This window comes from Osmerus eperlanus, chromosome 16 (assembly GCF_963692335.1).
Source record: "Osmerus eperlanus chromosome 16, fOsmEpe2.1, whole genome shotgun sequence".
NCBI lineage: Eukaryota > Metazoa > Chordata > Actinopteri > Osmeriformes > Osmeridae > Osmerus > Osmerus eperlanus.
The window spans coordinates 12,470,659-12,495,305 of record NC_085033.1 but is presented as its reverse complement, the minus strand read 5'-3'; positions in this window follow the sequence as shown (position 1 = coordinate 12,495,305).

Below are 24,647 nucleotides of genomic sequence, written 5' to 3'. Positions count from 1 at the left end.
GCATGGAGGATGAGGAGGATGGGGATGAGGGTGATGAAGAACTGTAAGCAAACTCATTATCTAGGTTCGAAAGGTCTGTGCATGTGTGTGTGTGTTGTGTCTCTGTGTCAGTCTGCCAGTGTGTGTTGCACATGTGCCTGTGTGTGTGCGCATGCATGTCTTTGTTTCGGTATTCCGGTCCGGGTGTGACAGTGCACAACCATGCATGTGTGGGCGTGATAAGTCTCTGTATCTTATTAACAGGCATCCGGGAGGGAGGGTCGATAATGCCTCTGCCCACCAGTGTCCCCCCTGAAGTCCTACACAGTCTCCCTGCCTCAGTGCCTTAGCACGCTATGCTAATAACCAGGATCACATTACAGGACTTTTTTAATCAGACTGGGGGCGGCTATGGATGCCCAGAACGCAGCCAGGCTGCGGCAGCTGTGAACCACTGACCCCCCATCCCTTGCTGTTTCTCTCTTTCATCTTAGACCTGCATCTTTCTCTCTCTCTCTCTCTCTCTCTCTCTCTCTCTCTCTCTCTCTCTCGCTCTCTCCTTCTTCCTCAACAGTCCAATTTACACATCTTAGCAACTGTGTAATATAGGAGATGTGTGATGGTGGTGTGAACTTGAAAGAGTCAGATGATGTTGGCTTGGGTGATGGGTTGGGCTTTGAGCTAATTGCTGATTCCAAGACTCGGTTGAGGTATAAACCTTGAATGACTGACTTATGTTTATATTTGTTTGTTTGTGTGTGGTTGTGTGTGTGTCTGGTTGTGTGTGTGTGGGCAGGCATCTGTAATGGACCCTGTATCTGCACTGTCAGTCAAACGTGTGCAGATGTTGTAATCCTGTCATGCTTCTGTGACGGGTCTGTAAGAGCCGTAGCCACGCACCGTCTGACAAGGTAATTCGCCACTCACGGGATTCGAACGCTCGGCCTCCGACTTGCCAAGCGCGACCACTACCAACTACGCCAAAGAAAAACTAGCTCTTCTTTGACGCAGGTGGCCTATTACATACCCGAGCAGTGAGTTTCACGGTCCTCACTCCGTTACACTTCAGAGTGTACAGTGACGTGCATGCCAGTAAGCACACATCAACTTTCTCTGACCTTGAACGGCCAACTGTATTCAAGTACAATTTCTGTGGAAATTGTGAGGTATGCTTGCGTGGGTTCTTCTTTTACTAGGCATTTTCATTTATTTAGTATGTTTTACTTCACCTCCAAACCTATTGTTTTCATGACTTTTCATGAGTGTACTTACATTTTAGAACTGATATTTCTGTATATTTTAAATAAGTATGCATACTTATTATTCATGAAGATTGCATCGATTTAAAAGCATACATTTGTTGCTGCTTATTTACACTTCAAAATGTTAAGAGTCGGGGGTTTATCAACTCCAATCTTTCGGATATTGAATAGCGATTGCCCTACAGAATTTATGGTCATCATTTGATACCCCTCGCGTGGTTTAGTGCTTTAATAATCTATCAGTCTCACCACAATATAAACTCAACAGTGCAAATACAAGGGAAACAAAGAAGACGAAGTTTTAGCTAACTGTTTAGTAGCTAGCTCTAGTACTTCAGCTGGCTACCAGCTCCATCCTGTTCTTTGGAGAACTGGATTATCAACTACAGAAGAGCACATCCTAGCAGCCGTAATGTATCATGTTGCTCACCTGGGCTGGAGAGAAGCCGACTGTGCTCCGTTTTGATCCTAGCTTCAGAACTGACCCTCGGACCGGTAAGTAACTTGTACAGCTGAGCTAACTAGCCTACTGGTGTGGGATTGCTAGAGCTAACCAGGGTGGACAATAGTAGAAGGCGTCATTTTTGACAGTACGAAGAAGTGCGAACATACAGGCTGTATATACAGCCTGTATGTTCGCACTTCGTAGTGTCAAAAATCACCCTGTATTACAGGGTGTTGATATCACAGCCTATCAAAATCAATTACTATAGGTTTGCCAAGAGACAACGAATACAAGGAAGATAGAGAATAAAGACATGAAAAGTGACATTACTGTGGCGTGTATGATCATAGTGTATCGTAATACTGTTGCTAGTACAGTTTCTGGGCATCAGAAACACTTTCAGATAATTTCCTGGATTTGGCCCTGGTTTAAATTCCTTTCTCTTGAGAGAATCTGCTAGCATCTGGTAGCCACAAACAAACTGAACTCCTAATGAATGCAAAATAGAGAGATATAGCAGACAATGAAAGATTAATGAGTAAATCTCCACCTATGAATATTTGAAAAGGGGAGGTCTGTTTAATACATGATCACTCCACTGGAAAGCTTCCTGTACAGGCCACAGCCACACTCTCCCACGCATGGAAAACAACAGGGGAGACTCAGTAGGATGTTTGGCCCATCAGAGATCTCATCTCCCTGCATTCCAATCAAAATATAGATCTGGATAGTTAATGATGATTTGCTGCCAGCTGCATGTGATGCAGAAACCATAGTGGAAATAACAGTTCTTCATGGATTAGTTAGATTTGTTGTACCTACCATGTGTTGTATGTCACTTTTTGAATGTAAAACGTCATGTTGATGGTAGCTGTAAGTGGATGTGTTGCTATAAGCACTGATTAGTCAGAAGTTGATATCCGACCTCCTCAAGCCTTTGTCTTCTCACTGAATCTTGTTTTATTTGGATTGTACTTTTTTCAGTAGTTTCTTCGCAAACCGGAACAGGGGAAATATCACCATGACATACCATTCGTTTTTGATACTACCATTTTCAAGCTAATCCAATCATAGACTGACGTTCCTTAATATTTGTTCCAAAATACCTTTAACTCCTCCACACCTGGATGTGAGGACTGCACTTGACATGGATCTGATAGCTTGTTTCCCTAACTAGTTTTGTGACTGACGTAGGGGTGAGAGGATCGATGGATTCATCTCTAGGATGCGGGGGTTCAGCTGTGCAGGGGACGTGCCTGTACATGCTAACAGAGGGATTATGAAAAGGTGGTCTCGGGCTCTCTGGGTGTGGGGGGGTGTGTGGGGGGGGGGGGGGGCAGATGAGGGCTCTGGAGGCGGGTAACTGACGGAATTGAGAGAGACGCAGCGACACAAGGGCTCTCTTTCAGCCGTATCAATCACTCTGGGTCAACACACACACACACACACACGCATGCATACACACACACACGCATGCATACACACAAAAATGCACACAAACACAGAAACACACACACGTGCATAAACACACATTCATACACACAAACACACACACACTGAAACAAAAACAAATGTGGGAACACACATGCATGTTAAGATACTTATGAAACGTGAATACAGTAGATAGTCATACTTTTATCATTAGCTTCACCTTTCCAAGCATCTGGATTAATCAACATTGTAGTGGACATTCATCTTCTGTTCTGGTAGTGAGTGATTTGTCTTTGAAAATACCATGAAGGGCTATTTACAGTATAATAGACATTTATAGTGTAGAGGGCAGGTTTGTACCCAAGGCACTGGGGAAATCCTTTGCTGTGAGAGTGACAAATGACTGCATGGAACATTAATGAATCCAGTAACAGAAGGAAATAGGGAGAACAATGAACATTACATAACAACACATGTTATAACAATGAACATTAAATCATGTTCTAGCCACATGTGGTCAGGAGAATTCTCCCATACAAACATAGATAACACACACACACGTACACGCACACACATTGGGACATGGTGCATAGCTGCACATATCATAACTACTCCCCCCCACACACACACGCACACAGAGCACACACACACAGAACACATCACAACGTGCAGAATGGCACAGCACAACGCAGAGACGAATTCTCATTTGGGCTTTCCCGTGTTCTGTTGTTTATGATAAAAGCTGCGTGAGATGGTAGCTGACAGGAGCTCAACGAGCCCCAGAGTTTCCCTCCCCCCCTCCTCCATCTTGCATGTCGTCAAAGTGGTGGGGGGGAGAAGGGAAAACCGACTCCCCTGTCTTCATAACAGGCACTGCATAATGCAGCAGCTGTACGGGGTTGCCTGAACGTCTGAGACACACAGCGACAATGGAGGAAGAAACGTCTCTACTGAGAGGGTTGTAGCTACGCACCATGCCGTCCTGGTGTGTGTGTGTGTGCGTGCGTGCGTGTGTGTGAGAGAAGGAGAGAGAGAGATGCACTTTTCAGCTGTGCACTGCACTGACCCTGTGTGTGTGTGTACCAGTGTACATTTTTGCCAAAGCAAAACATGGATGGACAGAGATCTTGGACTGATAAGAGCCATAGAACACAAGTGACAAAGTAACAGAACAAGAAAATTAAGATGTTTCGATACCGTACTCACCAAACCTGCTACGTTACGGCTAAATGTCATGCAGCCTATGGTCAGAGGAATCGTGTCATAATGTAGTGCTGTAAAGCTTGGACTGCATAGGTGTGTGTGTGTGTGTGTGTGTGTGTGTGTGTGTGTGTGAAAAAGAGTATATGAAAGTGTGTCTGTACATGTGTAAATAGTAGGCTTTGGAATGATCAAGGTTGATTTGGAGAGAGAGATTTTTCCTCAGAATCACTACACCTTGTTATCCAGGAAGTTGGTTGAGAGAAGGTCCTGAAGTCCTTCAGGAATCTGATGGACACACAGGTGAAAATCACCTACTGTTATTGAGGAAGTTGGCAGAGATAAAGTTGAGGATCCCTTACTGCAACGTGTTGTTGCCAAACTACTAAATGAGGATTCACATGTAAACTCTCATCTTCACACATCCATCTGTCTCACTTTCTCTTGTTCTCTCTTTCTCTCTGTTCCCCCCCCTCACTCTCTCCTCTCTCTCTCTCTATCTCTCTCTCTCTCTCTCTCTTTCACCATCTCCCTATAGTTTTCTTACCTTTGCACTTTATTTGTACTTTTTTATTTTTTATTATTCAAGACAAGTAGCTCTTAAAATCCCAGTGCGTAAGCATACATGAGGAAGACACGGAATGGGCTAGGAGAATCGTAGAGATGGACTGGGCAAGGAGAGGTTCTGCATTCCTGTGGCTATTCCCAGAGGAACATATCTCTCCTTTTTGGTATTTTTAGCCATGCCCACGAAAGCAGCTAGATTACTTGTTGTAGCCTAACCCTTCTGTGTTGCAGTGGACTGCAGATCAATCGCAGATATAGGAGTTCTGTGCTCCATTGCAAGCAGTGTCTCAATGCAATTTACTAGTAGAACTAAAGAGAGCACACAGCTCTGTGGACTTAATGTACTGCGGAGAGCTTTGCGCCATAAGTTTAAAGTTTTCTTTAAGGTTTATAGACATGTATGCACTCATCCCATTGAGGACAGTGGTGTTTGTATCTATTCTGTAAACACATGATTGAATTGTGCATCAACTGTTCAATTTACTCACAAAAGAGCATTTCCTAACACCGATGATAAGAAGAAATTCAACTCTGAATGAACCAAAAGTGATTCTGCAGAAATAATAAATGCATGACTCTCGTTAGATCTGATTCATTGTTCAACATTTACAAGTGGGAATGCAGAAAAACCACAAAACTATACCCTGTAATCTTTTCCAGAGAAAACCGGTAAATGAGGATCGGCTACCTTGAGGAGAGGTGCAGCAGTGTTGCTAATTGCTTCATTAACGACTCTTGATGATATTCCCACAACGTTGAAATCTGCCCCGTATGTCAACCACACAATTCAGACACCAGCCTATCCAGCAAATGGTTCTTCAATTATTTATAACACAATGCTATTTGCGGGACCAAATGCCTTGTCTTCAAATATGCATGGAGTGTCTATAAATGATCTGATGTCTCTCCACAGCTCTCTGAATGACAGAAGCAGCCCACCCCGTCTGAGCAGTAAACACAACGAGACAGAGTCAGGTCTGTGGGTCGGCTCAGGGATATTTCTAGAACGAGAGCTTGTGAATGCCTGACCTGGCTCCGTTGGTAGCTAATGGTGTTTTGTTAGTGGCAGAGAGGCAAGTTCACTCCGTCAGAGTGCCTTCATGACCTGTCAGCGAACCGCAGAAATAAGCAAGCGTGGCTCAAAAGGATCTATTGTATTTAGGTTGACCGAGAGAGCGAGCGGGTTTTAAATGGGAGCCTATCAACTGTAGAACTGGTTCTGTTCTTGTTTACCAGTTAGTCAGGGTAGTTGTGCATCAGCTGTCTCAACACCTTGTCAAACCCTGTTACTGCTGCTTGCTCAAAACATTGGCTGTGTCCTCGGGTTGCACTTGTTAAGTCAATTTTTGACTCACGCAAATATGCTCTTTTACCTCTTGCTATCTGAGATGCACCACGTTGAAAAGTGTTTCTTTATCCACTGTAGCATGCCCTTGGCTGTAGATTAATATAATGTATTCTCAATGAACCTCAATGGATCGCAACAGAATAAAGTTAAAGAAAACAATACATCTGCTTCAGATTTTGAGAACCATCTTAGATTTTGGGAACGTGTCCCTGCTAGGGAACATTTAGCCGTGCAAAAACAACCGATCGAAACAGCAGGTAAACCTAGAAAAAAAACCTAGACACCCCCGCACTTCCCGCGAGCTCCACTGAGCAGAGACGATGTCGAACAACAGCAAGCCACACTCGTGTGTCAGGGTGGGAGGGAGTGGTGGGGATGGAGGAGAGGAGGGTGTGTACACGCAGAGCTTCTGAGTCACCCCCCCCCCCCGTCACCCCCCCCCCCCCGTCCATCTGAGACTTCCATCCCATCCAGAGGCTCCATCTGTGGGCCCCGCAGGCCGGCTGTTGGCCTCTCTCACGCTCCCAGGACCCAGGCTGCTCCACTTGGGCTGCTCGGGCGCGATCGTTCCTCCCAGTCCTGGTGCTCCCTTCCCCAGCCACACGGCTCCCCTTCTCCCTGCTCTGCTGGCGTGCTTGGATCCACAGCCCCGGGGGACAGAGCTATACATAGATACCAGTTAGCATCAGACCCGGCCCCACGCATACACTCGTCCTGGGATGGAACACATTAGGCCGACACACGCAGCCCTGCTGTATTGTACAGTACAGGCTACCTATGTGCACCTCAGCATCCTGTATGTGGAGGAGAGTGCGAAATAGAAACCGGAAGGATTTCCAAAAATATAATGATACCTTTTTTACATCTAAACCCCCGTCGTCGTCGTCATGGGAGATGTGTCAGTGTGTAATGCTCATACATACAGTAACTGTTCTAAAATCCTCTTGCTTCGCCCCTTCCTTTTGAAATCTTACTGAATGCCATCATCGTAGCTGCTGCGGTCACTGTCTGGAAAGTGTTTGGCAGCCTGGAACTAAATTAAACTGTGAAACCCAACGATACTGGTAAAAAATTTGAACCTGTGTGTGTAACTCCAACACCTCTCCAGAGGTAGATAACACCCAGTATTGGGTGTCTACCTTCCCATAGGCTACCAGGACAGACACACTGCTCATCTAAAAACTCAGAACATTATGTATGCTTTTAGTTAGCCTATTTTCGCACACACACACATACACATTCACACAGACAAATAAATATAGAGATTCAAAATCTGTATAGACACAAACAACCCAACACATACACAAACAAATAAGACAGAAACAAAACAGCACACACACACACACATAGGACTTTCCAGCGAGGTTTGTAAGGCAAATACCGTACATCCTATATTTGTGTTCGTATTTGAGCTTGGTAGGGAAGTGTAAAGGGTCCATTTGAGATGTTTTAATAATTCATCAGAGGTCTGTCCTCCGGAAATTAGTCTTTTTTTAATATATTCCTAATGGCCCACTTAAAGGCTGCGTCTATCAGATGGTTCCTCTGGCAGACGCTCAGGTATTCATCATATGACGGCTGGTTATATTCAGCTTTGGGGAAAAAGACACCATTGGATTGATTAGGGGATTTGGGGTGAGAAAGAGTGGGCTACTGCATGCAGTTCATGTTGAATTAATTGACAACAGTGTTAAGATCATTTCTTTATCAAGTAATGCACAGTCGTCGGATTCAAAGAAAGTACAATAGTTTAATGCTTGCCAGCAAGGAGACAAATCTGATCGCAATACAAAGTTGTCTGGTTCTCAAGTCTAGTATGATAATGGTCAGCCTAGGTCAGTTTGTTTATGTAAGCCTAGTGTCATCTATAGGTCATGTGGGGAGGAGGTTCTCTACTGACAAGAAATGCTAAGCACCAGTAATTTCAGAATATAATGTTACATTCTTAATTTCTCTGACAAACAGGCACCCTTCCCCCAACCTATGCCTTTTTTACACACACATGCACACAAGTATGACCTCACGGACAACTTGAAATGTTTTGATGATGCTCGGGGTAACTAGTATTTTCTTAGTCCATTATGGAACATGCAGTTGTTCGGGTAACACTTACAAATTATATGTCTTGTTAAAAGTTGAGTAAAATAACATTGTTCTCTTCTTGAGGACAGTCATGGTGGGGAGAGCAAGGTGAGTGAAGAAGTGAGTGGGAGTGATACAAAATTGTGGGGACCTTTTCTCCACTAGAGAGGCTATTTTGTACACATACACTAACAGTGTGCAATTCATCAACATATTGGCAAAGAGTTCAAGGAATAACTTGGAAATGTCAATAATGATGTCTTACAATCTGGTTACAACTGGTTCAGTCGAGGTACGTTAACAATTAGCTCGATATGAAGAACAGTAAATGCATATGGATCAAAACTAATCACATAATAATTAATACATGCTTTCAGTGACAATACGAGTAGTTTGGGATATAGAGACAACTTGAGAAGAAACAGCAAGAGTGGGCAGCATAATAATGTTGTCTCGGAGAAGCATTTTGGCCAAGCTTTATTGTTTTAAGGAATGACAATGACACTCGTCTAAAGGTCATGGTTGATGCTAACAACTCTCCAGGGAGCCATTGTGACACGTTTCAGGAACCACATGTGACCTGCTCAGTTGCTGTCCCATGACACCAGAACTAATCGATGACTGTGGAAACCTGTGAGATACGGAAGTGTTTTACAGCGGCAGTAATTGCTCACACTCAGTGTCACTCTCTGAAATATTAAAGATATTCATGACCTGACCACACCTCAGACTGTTGGCATGAGACTTTAGACAAGCCCGCCCTACTTAAATGGTTTAAAGTGATTGAAATTGTTATACAATTTCCCGCCGTACATTTTAGCAAACGTTTTTTTACATCATACACATGTACAAACAAAAAATCTATGAGTTTTATATTTCGTTCTTTGCGGAACGACAAAAGGCAGACAATCTCCGGGACGAGATTCAATGGATTCAACTTTATCGTGTCAATGATCACGAAAAGCGTGATACCAGATTACACAACCTGGATTTTCCACTCAAACCTGATACCTTACTAATGTTGCTGTCGTTCCCATAGCAATACTTTCTTGCTACCTCTTAATGCCTGAATAACTTTAAAACAAAGTATGCTATAACAACAGAGAGCATGTAAAAACTAGAAACCTAGAATTAATGTAAGTAGTTTGTTTAATTTCATCAAACAATTTCGTCAAAATATAAATAGAGGTCCTTGTAACAATTCAAAGTATAACTGTCAACTATCTGCTCTGGTGGTATGAGGAACCAGTAGGCTTCAGATGTCTGACACAGAGAGAAACATTACTAAAAGGGAAATGTGTATATTTCGGAGACAAATGTACATTTTCATATTCCCTCAGTGACGCAAGATTAAGAGGCATTTTGAATCTAGAGCTGACATGCAAGTCCATTGCCAGCAGCCTTCTACTTGCCATTGCTTCAGCTGTTTTCAATGAAATAGTAATAGAATAAATGCACTGCTGCCCCGGTTAACAAGGGAATTCTCTAACTTAGAACAAAGCCCAGATGGCAGTAGTGTGAGAGAGAGTTTCCAGTTCCTTATATGATCCTCTAGGAAGACAGGGTCACTGAATCATGGATTGAAGTTGTTAACGCCAAGACCTGCAGTACCACAGACTACATGGAATGAAACCTAATGTGCTAGTGTTGTTGAGGGATAGTCCTTATCACAGGGCTGTAGGACTAGTGTGTATACCAGTGAGTCTACACCTCTAAGACTGATAGAGCCTCGTCAGCGACTTATTTTCCCAAGCAGAGATTCTGTCGTGACAACAGACTTTCATCTCACACAAATTATTTTTTTTTTTGTTCTCCCTGAGGTGAAGCTGATAAAAGCAAAGTTGTGTTAGAGGACAATGTTGAAACTCCACTTTTAACTATTTCACCAACTCCTACTGTACATTGCAGGACATCAGGCTTTTCCCATTAATCTTTGATTGCCTTGAGTTCAAACAAGAACCTCAGGTTTGAGTGATGTTTCAAGGTTATTGAACAGAGGATGATTGGTGAGCCCAGGGCTTGCAACTAACTGTCCCAGTACCGTCCCAAAGTGCAAAATGAACCATCCCAAACTGAACTTGACCTGTCCCAAAATGTAAATTCTTGTGTTTTTGCATTTTGACATTCTGACATGGGTCTAAGTTATTTGCAACACTATTGAAGTAATCCATACAGTCATGGGGCTCAAATCAATGTCTGAATTTCAATGTGAATAAACAATAGAATACACAATTGTCTTGCTTGTTTAATGGTGGGGCTAACACAATTCTTGGTGTGGCTGTAGTAAAAAAGTTTCTAAAGGTTTGAAAAAATTTTGTGCTTTTTTTCAAAAAGGTTTTGAAAGGTTAGAAAAATATTTTCTACAAAAATGTTCGACATATTTTCTCTAAAATATATTTGTGATTTCTTAAAAAAATGTGTTTGCACCATTGATGAGTACTTGATGAGGACTTTACTAAACTCTACTGTACTCTATTGCAGGGCTAGCAACTAACCTTTTTCCACATAGTACCGTCCCGAAGTGCAAAACTCTTGTGTTTTTGCATTTTGACATGGGTCTATACAAGGTGATATACAGTGCACACAGTAAACATGTGATTGAACGCAGTCTGAGGTACCGGTAATCAGATCTTGTTAGATGTATAGATAACAGGACCACAGGAGAACTTAAGTAATGATGACACATGCGACATGAGGTGAGTTCCATCTAACAGCACTTGTTCACAAAACACTGCACAGGAAACTTCCACGATGGGTAACAATTAGGATCAAATCTGTCTCACTAATCATACATTTTTGACAATTGTTAATTGTTTACACCTGTCTAAACAAGTAGACAGATCTCAACCACAGATAATAATTTTCTGGATTGTTCAAATATTAACCATCGTGACTCATTCGGACAATAGCCTAATAGATTTCTGTCACTGATGAGACCAGATGGAAGACAAAGAAGTCAGGAAAAAGGCCATCTCCCAAAGTCATTCTTCAAACTTGTGTTTTGTAATTAAAATATTCACAAGTATGATTCGTGTGATATCGATCCTAAAGGGTTCACCTTGCTGTGAGTTGCGTGTGTCGTTGCCGTGGGCCTCTGAGCAGCGTGTAACGTGTGCGGCACTGCGGTGGTGAAGGTGTGACTCATTGCCGAGCGAGGATCCAGCTCACAGCGATACTGGCAGAGCCTCCAGAGCAGGTCATTAGAAGGGGGGGAAGGGGGAGGGGTGTACAGCTGTCTAGCTTGGCAGGGCCTGTTGTCTGGGGCACACACGTGGGCAATGCCATCTTCATTCAGGCCCAGTCCTCTAATCAGTTCCACTAATCAAATTTGGAAAGAAACATGCTAATTCTGCACTAATGCCACTACAAACAGAAAAATAGCATGTTTCCATAGCGTAATTAATTGGATGTCTCATTACTGTATTCATTAGCTTAACGGGCTAAGACACTGGTTTGGTATCTCATGTTTTATAATGAACTTCATAAAGATTATTTGACTTTTTCTGGGTGCAACTAGTTCTTTGACAGCTGTTTTTTTGCTGAGAAGACAAACAACCAAGAAGAAGTGATTAGAACCTAATAAGCTACTAAGGCAGAAGATGGCCTTAAGGTCGGTTAAGGTATCCCTCAGAGATTCTAATTTAACTCAATAATTACTTTAGGCTGCACCTGGAGATAGGTCTAGAGGAAGTGAAGCTCTACAGGAAGTGAAGATTTACAGGAAGTGAAGCTTTACAGGAAGTGAAGCTCTACAGGAAGTGAAGCTTTACAGGAAGTGAAGCTTTACAGGAAGTGAAGCTTTACAGGAAGTAAAACTCTACAGAAAGACTCATGGGCAAGGCTGTGCCATAGACAAAAGCAATTTAAACCACATAATGGCTTTGTAAAAACTGCATATAATATATGTTTATATATATGTGTGTGTGTGTATGTGTAATTGGCATTTTAACAACAAACAGGTTTACTCCAACAATACTCAACCCTTCTAAGTTTACAGGGAAATGTCCAACTTTCCTGAATGTACAGGTATCTCAAGCTTAAAAACATGGATAATGGTACCTTATAGGCTACTGTGTAAAAATAATAGATGGCTTGATATTCATCTCATGCCACAGACCATCACCTGGGACCCAACATCAGTCCTCCGTGACAGCAGGGTTACCTCATCGATATGGATCCACGCTCTGGTTCCTGATTCAGACATGGAAAGGTCAACGCAATGTGTTCCATACTGATTACGTTGGAGACAGGTCAGAGAGACTACGCATCACAATTATTGTTTTTTTAAACCCTGTGGTGGATTCGGTCTTGGAGCAGAATGAAGAGCCAGCCACAACATGAAGGTCAGCAGCAGTCCAGTCATGTGCAAGTACACCAGTGGCCTGAGGGGAAATACAGACAGGATGGTTTACTGTAGGTGGGTATGTAGGAACGAAGGTTGTATTGATGGGTAAGCGGGCAGGTTCTGGAGGTAGGTGGGTATATATGTAGGCAGGTAGGTAGATGTGGAAAAAAAGAAAACACCAAAATTTTTATGAAACTGTGAAGCCTGACTTCCAGGATGACCTTGTTTACTGATATAAGGGATTTGATCTCATACAATTTTAAGGTGTTTCACTCTCCCCTGCTGCATGGTCGCTTGTGTGCGCATCGTCACACAATCCTACACCCAATTTCAAATGACCTTGCTTGTAATTTGCATGGACACCTGAGATTTGAATAAAGTCAAGGTTTTTCTTCTTTCAGTTCCTTTATAACAGGAAGGATTTCCAAAGTTTAAAACGTCTCTTTTTCATTCTACTTCTCTCTTTCTTGATGGTCGGGCCACCTGCATTTCCTGGTTTTTCCATTGGGCTGGGGAGTATGCATGTGGGTGTGTGTGTGTGTGGTTGTTTGTGTGTGTGTGTGGGCCCTGGCTGGTCCTCTGCTGTGTTTTTATGTCTTTGAAGAACACTGTGTTTAGAAGGCTCTTCCTCTGGGGTCTCCCAGGAGAGACTCCTGATGGACTTCCTGCCATGGGCCTCCCAGTTCTTTTCTCTCATGTGACTTTTCTCTGAGCTTATTAGAAGTGTGGACGTGTGTGTTTTTGTGTGTGTGGACGTGCATCGATGTTTATGCGTCCATGTATTGTGCATGTTTGTGTGTGTGTGTGTGTGTGTTTGGGTGTGTGTCTGTGTGTGTCTAAGAAAGAGAAAGAGGGAGAGTGGAAGAGTGAAAGTGTCACAGAGAAAGAGATGCTATGAGGCAGTGAGTTACATTACTTCACTTTGATTTACATTTAATTAACAGTGTTTGTAATCATTTCAGTTGTTTATCTGTTTTTGTCCAAGCATAAAAAACTGCACTCGAGTCACCCTTTATGACTTATGATGATAAATTATTCACTCAGTTCCAATATATTCCCTATAACGATCTAACACATTTGTCACTGTCAAATGCTTATTAATTGCATTTATAATTCCCAATTACACAATACACCATTCCATTGTAATTACATTTTTATGACATTCAATTCAAAGACACCACCAACAGGAATTGTTAGCTGGTTTAATGCTTGTGAAGTCAAGTACATATTTAATGGAACAGTAAGGCATGGATCCAGGGGTGTTGGGTAGAGGGGACTAAGACCAGGGGTGTTGGGTAGAGGGGACTAGGACCAGGGGTGTTGGGTAGAGGGGACTAGGACCAGGGGTGTTGGGTAGAGGGGACTAGGACCAAGGGTGTTGGGTAGAGGGGACTAGGACCAGGGGTGTTGGGTAGAGAGGACTAGGACCAGGGGTGTTGGGTAGAGGGGACTAGGACTAGGGGTGTTGGGTAGAGAGGACTAGGACCAGGGGTGTTGGGTAGAGGGGACTAGGACCAGGGATGTTGGGTAGAGGGGACTAGGACCAGGGGTGTTGGGTAGAGAAGACTAGGACCAGGGGTGTTGGGTAGAGAAGACTAGGACCAGGGGTGTTGGGTAGAGAAGACTAGGACCAGGGGTGTTGGGTAGAGGGGACTAGGACCAGGGGTGTTGGGTAGAGAAGACTAGGACCAGGGGTGTTGGGTAGAGGGGACTAGGACCAGGGGTGTTGGGTAGAGGGGACTAGGACCAGGGGTGTTGGGTAGAGAAGACTAGGACCAGGGGTGTTGGGTAGAGAAGACTAGGACCAGGGGTGTTGGGTAGAGAAGACTAGGACCAGGGGTGTTGGGTATAGAGGACTAGGACCAGGGGTGTTGGTTAGAGAAGACTAGGACCAGGGGTGTTGGGTATAGAGGACTAGGACCAGGGGTGTTGGGTATAGAGGACTAAGACCAGGGGTGTTATGTAGAAGGGACTAGGACCAGGGGTGGAAGGCAGACAGAGCCCTCACACGAAGGACAGGTGTGCCTTCTGAGTGGTGTTGGCTCTGTTTGGGCGTGGCTGCTAGCGTACTGGCTGACCTTGCCCTCTACAGTCGGGAAAAAAACTTGCAGCTCTGTCCTGTCTGGAACCACCTGGCAGAAACTCGCCTTTCAGGGGCCAGATTTCACCCCCTCAGCCCCGTGAAACAGACAGCAGGCCTCAGGATCTCTCCAGTCATGATCAGCTTTGCCTTTCTCATTAATCTCATTGTGTTTGGCCTGTTTCCCAGACACCGACGAAGCCATTAAACCATTCAATTCTCCATTGACCATGTTGTTTTGTCAAGGACTGAGTTCAGTCACTGCAAACAAAAAACGCCATCATGTTGCAAGGGAGTTGTGTTTCTCTTCAGTTTAGATAAACGCACAATTTTAACCAAAAAGCAACAAAAAACTTTTCTCAATCATTTCCACAGTCTGAAAGCCCCTTTAAGACAGTGTCTGATATGAAAGCTTTGAACACGGGAGCACACATGCTCTTAAATATTAATCTCACTTGTGACCGTGTTAGCTGTGCGCAAACTATTGAGACTCTCTGATGAAGGGCTGATGACAACTTGTACTTTGAAGTCGACATGAAACAATTAAGACACCTGTGTCTCCACTATCAGGCGACTTCAATGGAGGCGACGCTGCTGTGGTTGACCTGTGCACAGCCCCCTGTGCCTCATCGCAGACCCGGGGGAAGATGAGTTTGGACCAGATCAAAGTGGATCCAACAGTGTGAGTGTGAGTGTTTTCGTGTGTTGTTGTGTAGGCTCCTTGGTTGCAGACTCTTACAATAGTCTCCTTTGCTCAGAGGGGAGGAGGAGTGTGTGTGTGTGTGTGTGTGAGATTGTGTGTCTGTGGTTGTCCTTGGAGAGTGTCTGTTGTGATCTGGATGATCTGTCTGTCTGTTGTGATTCTTGACTGAACCAGGGTCAGTGCTGTGTTCCTCGTGTGACCAGAGATGGTACTGGAACAGGGCCCTGGGAAAAACTGGAAAATTACTTACTTGGAGGAAGTGTACAGGTACAAAACCCCCATTCCTCCGCACACACACGCACGGAGCCCCCACTAACAGCCTCGTATCTCCCGCTGGCCTCACTCCGGTGTGTTGATGTCAAAGAGCCTTCCTGCGTCTCTTTCATGTTACTGTAATTAGCCTTCAGTGGCGGGCTCTCGGACGGCAACTTTCAGCTGACAAATCTGAATAAAAGATCTGTAGAGGCTTTGAAAGTTACACACTGTTAGTAAACATCCAATTTAATTAGTGGGATGTTCTAATCTAATAGACTGTGCGTGTGAGCGTGTGTGTGTGTGAGAGAGTGTGTGTACGTATGAGTACTGTACACAAGTGCGTGTGTATGTAGAGTTGTGAGTGTACTGTATATTACTGTAAATGCATAGCCCACTTCTGAGCCTGAGTGTTAACCATATTTAATACACGTTTTACAAAATCAACAGGAAATCAACGATTACTTACAGTTTTCATGACTCAAATCTGTTGGTAAGATGTCTGTTACTGATATGAGGTCTCTCACAGAGAATGTGCAAAGTGCAAACACACTGTGTTTCTCTGTCTCTCTCTCCCCTCACATCGCTGCTTAATGACCTGTGACCTATATGCAGTGCTTAATTTACACTACCTAATGAGGCACGGAGGGCTAATTTAAATGGGGGACAGGAATGACACACTGAACAAGACAGCCAGCGTATTTCCATCTCACACACACCGATAAAGCTGCTCGGCTCAATTATGTCTGCAAATACCCACATGGTTCAGGCCCAGCCTGCCCAATAAATCATACTCACCACAGCAACATCAGGAGCCTGAGTGGAACAAGCTTACAGGGCAAAGAGGAGAAGGGAGGTGCGTGTGTGAGTTGGTGCATGTGTCCGCATGTGTGTGGGCACGTATGTGTGAGTTGTGTGTGTGTGTGTGTAGTTGTGTATTTGTTCTGGAATTGCAGGAGAAGCAAGAGCGGGTGCCGATACAGACATTTTTCTCAATCTGGCCTGTCACGGAGTAAAGTGTTTTAAACAAGATGAATCTTGTAAAGAGGATGCAGGCGACTACAATGGTGTTCCTCATGTTACATTTACATTTAGTCATTTAGCAGACGCTCTTATCCAGAGCGACTTACAGTAAGTACAGGGACATTCCCCCCAAAGCAAGTAGGGTGAAGTGCCTTGCCCAAGGACACAACGTCAGTTGGCATGACCGGGAATCGAACTGGCAACCTTCGGATTACTAGCCCGACTCCCTCACCGCTCAGCCATCTGACTCCCCTCCATGTTAAGTGGGAGGAGCTACACAACTGCTCCACCCCTCCCCGAATGACAGGCCATTTAGGTGTGTGTGTGTTGGTGGGTTGATACTGATCCAGTCAACTTCTAATACGCTTCTGCTTTTACCTATTATATTTATTTATTGTCATCACTGAGCAAGCTTATGGACAATTTGTAGGTATGCAATGCGTACATGCAATCATGGCCATACCATCTCGTAGTTTCTCGTTCATATTAAACTAAAATGGAAGGTTTGATGTTTAACTACTTGGACAATTTGACAGTTAACAACTTGTTGACTCATATAAAAACAAGTTTTGTTACGACTAGCCAAATTGCTAACAGCAAAGCACAAAATGGCCTCAGAAACCGTTTCAGTGGGCACATCTGATCCCAGGTATAGAGTAGAACTAATATAAGTGTGTTAAATGTTGAGCTAACCTATTCATTCTCAAACACCATCCTCATAGGTCTACTATAAAAATACACAAAGGTGTTATAAGTAAAGCTAGGGGTTGTAACGGGCAGTAATCCCTTAATGTTCTCATAGAATGTACCAGAAGAGGTATGGATGAATCCCTGGCCACACAGAGACAATTTTGTATATCTCAACATGAGACAACTTAACAACCCTTGGAGTAATGAGCAGGTTGGCTAACGAGTAGTTTGCAGCCCACGTCTGATTAAGAGAGCAGCGATGAAAAGACCACTTGCACTCACACACGGGCATTTAGCATAATTAGATGTCCGGGGGAATGAGTGCTTGTATAACGAGTTCAGCGTGTGAGATGACGCTGAAGAGCAAGGGTTTCGGGATATCGAGAGGCAGAAAGCAGGTTAGACCGAACCCCAATAGCTAAGGAACAAGTTTGAAAACATCGAAACAAGTTTGTTGTTTGTTTAATGCCTTTTCTGTAAAATTTCCGGTGACATCCGAACTTTTTGGAGTGATGAGTCATCCATAGAAAATCCAGGCATTACAAAACACGTAGATCAGAAAGCCCCAATTATGCAACAGGAGTTAACAGCTACCGCTGCAGAGAGAAAGAGAAGGAGAGAGTCAGACAGAGAGTCAATAAGAGAGAGAGAGAGAGAGAGAGAGGGATTGAGATTCAGAGAGAGAGACAGAGAGGACCTGAAAGAGACGAGTGTGGATGTGAGACGCAGGAATAATATGACGACTCAGAGGAAGAAAGGATATGAGTCACATCACGTATATTAACATTTCACGTCTCTAATAATATAATAATTTACCTAATGTCTTAAAATGTCAAGCTGATGTATATTGTTTTGGTTTTCTTGCCCTGTGTTCTTATTGTAATTATAGACTTTTTAAAACCTCAGTTGACCATATTATGGCTGTAAAGGGATTACATTTAAGATCATTATTCATTCTCTTTCTTCTAGTTGAGGTTTGATTGCAGCATTGTGTATTTTTTTGTTTTCATGCTTGATACTTAATTAAAGCTTGATCTCCAACTGCACTTGTCATTGTCCATTGGAAATGTTAAATCATATTAAAAGCCTCTTCAAATAATAGAACAATAATGAGCTTCATTATGAGATTATCACAGTCTGTTCATTCTCTGTCCTCTTAAGCGAAGCACTAGCACATGAGCCAGAGTCAGAGCCAGCGGATGCTATCAGTGTGTGCAGGTTGACATCAGTACCCACAAACGGAAAAAGATAATACTAATCATCCACTCAGGGCCTTTGACATTCAGCTCCAATCCTCCCACGGTGGATGAGGCAACATAATAATAACCTAGATTTCAAAACCGGTAGGTAGTGAGCAAACCAAAGCAGGTTAGTAAGCCATTTTCTACAGACATTGGTACAGGTTGGATGAGTTGTCTGGAAGGATAATGTGATTAAGTGTGATTCACCATGAAGGAATCCAGTCAGGAAACCAGGATGGGCAGAAAACAAGGACATGGTTTCTATGACTGGCTCCAATCTGGTGTTCCTCTGGTTGTTTTATGAATAAGGAAAAAATGGCACAAAAATTGTTGTGAAATGTACTTGACTCAGATGAGAAAATGCTCATATCTTTGTTCACATACATATTTATAATAGATTTTGAACAGTCGGTATTGACACATTCTCTCATATTACCTGTCAAGGCAGTTTATTTCAGAGCATTTTCGGTGACTTTGTAAGTATTTGATTATGATTGGAGATTTAATGATGACAACTATTAGTACCACACCGCATTGTGTGGACAATGTTGTTTGTAGCTGTCTTTAAAACTATGGTAGTAGCATGGGGACAATGCAAACAGAAAAAATACAGCATTTTCAGGTATTGTGGTGATGAAGTCTGCAAGCTAAATCACAGTAGGCCCATTATAGCTATATTAAAGCTTTGCCAAGGTACACAAAGCAATATTTGTTGTTTTCAATGTTGGAACTGTCAATTACATGTGGTTTATGTGTTCAATATCATGTGTACTGCTTTAAATGTTTTTCTTGATTTGGGGTTTTGTTTTGACTTTGCAACCCAGTCATACCTTTGTGAACGGCATCATTCTTATGTAATTTAATTTCATCTCATTTGTAGCCCATGCTGTATTTTTCCCTCTGAGGTCTGCTTCCAGTTTGTCTGAGAACAGGGCATCAATACAATTTTATGAAAAGCTCAATGGAGCTAATTCCATTTCATTTGATACAGATGGAATGGGCCAAGTAACAAAATGAATCAATGCTAACGGCTGGTTCTCCAGAGTGGTATTATGAAACAACAGTCAGTGGTGTCTGACATCTGTGCCTCTGCCTATTCAGAGGGCAGGAGAACAGGGACAGCACCATTAACTAATAACCTCTCATTACTCTGACATTCCCTTTCAATTTCCTGGCAACGGGTGCGAAACACGCCTTCACAAATGTTTTCTTTGAGGTAACTTTTCCTCAGCTCAGTCTCTCTTCCTTCAACTTGTGGAAGAGTCTCACACAACCACCTCCTCCCACATCTCTTGTGGGCAAGAGTAATTGCCTGGTTCTGACAATTATCCCCACTGAATAGAAGGTGTATGGAAAAGGCAGCTGATGCGGACTATTTATAGCGTTTGTGTTTCCGATGTGCTCTATTGAAGAAAGCGGGGGTTGAGCCTTCCCCTATTCAAAGTGCGACTTCACTTTGATGTCGTACCAGTCTCTTAAGAGGAGGAGAGTGGCTATTGATCTTAGACCTGCGTACGTCTAGGTGTGTACTGTATGGTTTGCACCAAATGCTGGCTCAACTAAGTGGACAGTTAAAAATGGTCATAAAGGTCATGGAGAGGACTGTTTTGTAACTGCTTTTTTTTCAGGTATTTCAAAACATTTGTCAAAAAGACACCTTAGGTTTTCATTCACTATTTTATTTCATAGATATAAGAAACACGTCTCATAACCCAATTTGAAATTGTTTGAACATAAACATATCCACACATGGCTAGTAATCTAAATGTAAATCCTTAGGACTGATACTAAGATGATGGAGTGATCCATTTGCACACTTTCTAAATATAAGACAGAGAGAGGACAGAACATATCATTTGAAACTTGCAAAACAGATGGTCAAGACACAGAAGAGAGACCCCCAAGAACATGCAAATCCATCTGGCACACACAAGATATTCTGAGAAAGTATCCAAAGCCCTATTTTAGTTTCCAAAGATAAGAGGATGTTGAAACTGAATTCCGTTACGTAAAAAAAAATATACATATATATAATAATCTGCAAGGAATCTCTCACAAAAAAATCTGACTTGGTTGTGTTTCAAACAGTTGGCCATGGATTGTATTTCTTGGATGGAGCTTTGCCAACTACAAACAACTTATTTTGCTGTCAAAGTTAAATCTCCCTGAGTGGAGGGGGTTCATATGTAGGATATAATGAGGATTTGATAGGATGCCCAACTGCTCAATACGAGGCCTGGAAAATTTCTGCAGTCATTCAGAAATGTTGGACTTTAATAACAGGATCAGCTTGTCTCTCTGCTCAGGTATTGACAAAGAGACATGGAAGTTTGTGCTTAATGAGATTTATTGAGCTACGCTGTGCGAAAATTAAATTGTGCTACTGTTATATCTCGCACAAGGTGGGACACAATGCAGAATAAATCAAAGCCTTTAAAAAAATAAAATAAAAAATACTCCACATACTGTTCTCAAACCTTTGGGCTGAAGACTGTTGTGAATGTTTTTGTCTGGGACCCAAGGTCTTCATTCTCTGTAGAAAATTGTCATTCAAGTGACAATATCAAGGGGTGACAACCATGTCAAGGGCCCACGGTTGGATGTTATCATTTTTGACGGCATACAGGGACAGCTTGTGGAGGCGTCATCTGTTGCGTCTGAATCACTGGCCAGCATCAAAGAGAAAACACCGGGGCAGCTTCTACATGCTACACACACACTCTCACACACACACACACACCTGCACACGCACACACTCTCTCTCTCCCACACACACACAAACACTCTTTCTCTCTCTCTCTCTCTCTCTCTCTCGCTCTCTCTCTCTCTCTCTCTCTCTCCCTTTCTCTCTGTCTCTCTCAAACACACCTACACACACGCCTACACGTACACACAAACACACACACAAACACACACTTTGCATCAGCACCCTCATATCCTATTAGGATCAAGTTTGTGCCTTCATTAAAAAGACTGTTGTGGGGTCTCTCACTAATGTGGATGTTCGTGTCTCTTTGACACAGCTGTCCTGTGATTGGCTGTGACACTACGTTGCTCTAATTGTGACTTCTCAAGGAGGGAGAGCCATATTACCGTGGCAACTCTGGATTTCACTCTTTCTGTCAGCGTGTACAGATAATCAAGAATAATGTTGAAGTGCCTTTGGAAGTTATTGATTTTCGCATTAATGCTAATAAATGAGATTAAGAGTGGAGTGTGGCGCACATCAACTCCACTGGAGCACAATAGACCTCACCCTTGGGCTGTTAGAAACTACTTTGCTGCAGCGGAAACCACTTGAATCAGTGGCACTGTGTTGAATCAAGAACCATTTAGAGATGCCTACACGTGGAAATTAGAAATCAAGGACATAGCCACTCATCTTTCACCTGGGTTATATTAGTAAATGTATGAGAAAATGGCATTTACTAAGAAACTTTGTTTTATTCTTTGAGTATTACTACTGTAAGGAAACCATAAAGAAAAGAAGATATTTAGAAGATAAAGAATAATGTAATCACTCTAATCAAGGGTGAATACAAAAAGTATGAAAAAGAATTCTCTCTCAGAAAGAAAGGAAATAAGAAATAAAGAGCTAAAGAAAGGAATCAGATGGGCCCTGCTGGGTTTCCCTGCAGAGACTTTGACAAAATGTAAAATAATGTCACACCTGATACAGAGGAGGTACTTCCCTAGCAGCCTCAAATGGAACACACGTTTCCCTAGCAACGTCAAGTCGAACACATACGTCCCTACAAACCTCAAGGTAACACACGCACTCCAGTTTCAACAACAGAGCCTTCGAAAATACAAAAGACAATGAATCTGTGAGGGATCATGTTTGATGACGTTTCTAGTCATTCTTTAGTGCTTTCGGAGAGCAGTATACTTGAGATGTGAAACAAAGACTAGCACACTTGTGTTTGGCAGGAGTTTGCACGACTCATGGTTAAAATATTGTAATCATCACCTTGAACTCCAAGGGTTTGTTTTTCAACAGCCAACATCTCTCAGCATGACTCATCATTCATTTAAGGAAAAAATTGGATAAAGTCATTCACACATCTTTGTCTTTCACTCCAACAAAGTTAAAGAAAAACTTTTCGTGATTGACACGTCATTACATATTTTTTGGACTAATGTCTCACCCCTTTCCCTGCCCACCTCCCCACGTTCCTTTAGCTCCTCATTCCATGATGTCACACCCTGTTATGGTGAGTCATAAAGTTCTCCCGGGGAGGTTTCATATCAGTGGTTCCTGACACTTCATTCCTCTTCCTCCCCTGCATTGACAAGAAGCAATTAACATAGAACGTTCAAACGAGCTGGCCTCAAGGAGACGTTTGGGAGCCGCGGTCGTCTGGGGAGATCCATCCGCATGGGTGGCCCCCTTTTGAAATCTTCACAAGAGACCCACAAAATTACGTTTTGTACCTGCATGATGTCCATCGGAGGAAAAACCCACAGGTGCTTTTCTGTTCTTCGTATTAAATAGTTTTCTTCAGTTTCTTATCCAACTCTGAAAGGTGCACTTTTCCATAATATCTCATTTACTTTTTTGAGTTCTCATTGATAAATGTCACAGGGGGAATGTTGTCATGCCAACCTCACATATTTCTCCAAGACCAACACAGCTGTGTTTGAGTTAGGGCCATTGTCTGTAACTTGAGAAAATGTCATCCTTTCAGCTGGAAGCTGTGAGAATCGTATGGCACAACAACCACCTGTGCCCAAAATATCTGAGGCATCTATTCTTGATAACTTTCTGTATTGGCAACCCAAACTCACAGTTCAGCAGTGAACTAGCCTTAAAGTGATTTCCCCAGAAGACAGTTTAGAGTTTTAAAGTATTTTCTCCAAGCTGTGTTCTTAAAGTAATGTGGTCCCTTAACAACAAACTTGTCAAGATTCATTCTCTGACTTCCATCATTGATGGACGATGAATTATAGAGTAAAAAGGCAGTACAGCTCTTAGCTGTACCGCCAGTTAACTGAAAAGTCTTGAGATCAAGTTAAGTTTGCACTTGGATCAATAACTTAAAGCTTGGTAGACTTAGCCTAAGATTGCTAAGTAGAAGCTCCATGAAGTTCTCTGGAGGTCTCCTGTTAAAGCCCTGCCAAGGCAGCCTGCACGTGTGCACAAATAAACACCCTAAACCACCGTCAAACTAGGAAAGCTTCTGCCCCCTATCCTACCATGTTTGAATTTGACGAAAGAAATGTATTCTTTTTGGGACTACACTTGAAGTACCACTAAACAATACGTGGCCTGTAGCAACCAATAAAGTAATCATTTCCTGGAAATGTAATAACGCCTGAAAATGCAATAATATTTGCACTTAACTTGATCGAAAATGTAATAAAACCCAATCATGTAATACCTTGACCAATAATGTCATTAAGTGACCTGACTGATACTGTAATAAAAACAATAGTAATAATTTAATACGTTATTATATTATTTTGAATTTATTATATTTTCAGGTGGGTCATTTTTGTTCAAAACAAACTTTTATGATGTAATAATTTTGATAATGTAATATTGTAATAACATATTTTTTCCTTTTTTTTCTCAGAAACAAAGTGCACAAGTACACAACATTTCTAATGTTTTTAGTGCCATATGAGAATACTGATCTTCACATGACACTGACCAGTCAAGGATTCTCTAGTATTAAAGGTTGCCTGACCCTAAAGGTTTGAGAACCACTGCTTTACCCTAAGTGAAAAGGTATAACATTATTTGTAAAAACATCATATCATCGTCAGATCACCAGTCAGATAATACAGTTGTATTATTGGTCAAGTTATGACATTGGCAGTGGTTTACTTTACGTTTTCTATTTAAGTGCACATTTTACAAAATGTGTGCAGGTTTTATTACATTTTCAGGACACAATTACATTATTGTGTGCTACATGGCCAATCTATTGTAAATCATTATGAACATGGGTCAGATTTGAATGTTTTATATGTTTTGTTATGCACTGGTTGAGGTA